The sequence below is a fragment of the Orycteropus afer genome, unplaced genomic scaffold, assembly GCF_000298275.1.
Source record: "Orycteropus afer afer isolate SDZICR_OR568_19922 unplaced genomic scaffold, OryAfe1.0 scaffold00557, whole genome shotgun sequence".
Lineage (NCBI taxonomy): Eukaryota > Metazoa > Chordata > Mammalia > Tubulidentata > Orycteropodidae > Orycteropus > Orycteropus afer.
Window position 1 is genome coordinate 1,495,486 of NW_006922144.1, and position 361 is coordinate 1,495,846.

A 361-nucleotide genomic window follows, 5' to 3' on the forward strand; every position below is an offset into this window, starting at 1 on the left:
CATATAAAGACTGATATCCTAAGCATGAATGAGCTGAAATGGACTCGTATTGGCCATTTTGAATTAGAAAATCATATGCTCTACTGTGTCAGGAATGACAAATTAAAGAGGCTTGGCCTCTTATTTATAAACATAAAGACCATTTCTTAAAGATCAATCTTGAAGTAGAACACTATTGTTGTTGTTGTTGTTATTTACCATCAATCTTGAAGTAGAACACTATTGGTAATAGTAATAATATCCATTCACTGACAAGGAAAACCAGTAAATATGACTATTATTCAAATTTATGAAACAATCCCTAAGGGTAACGAGGCAGGAATTGAAGAATATTAGCAACTTCTACAGGAGCACTGGTGGC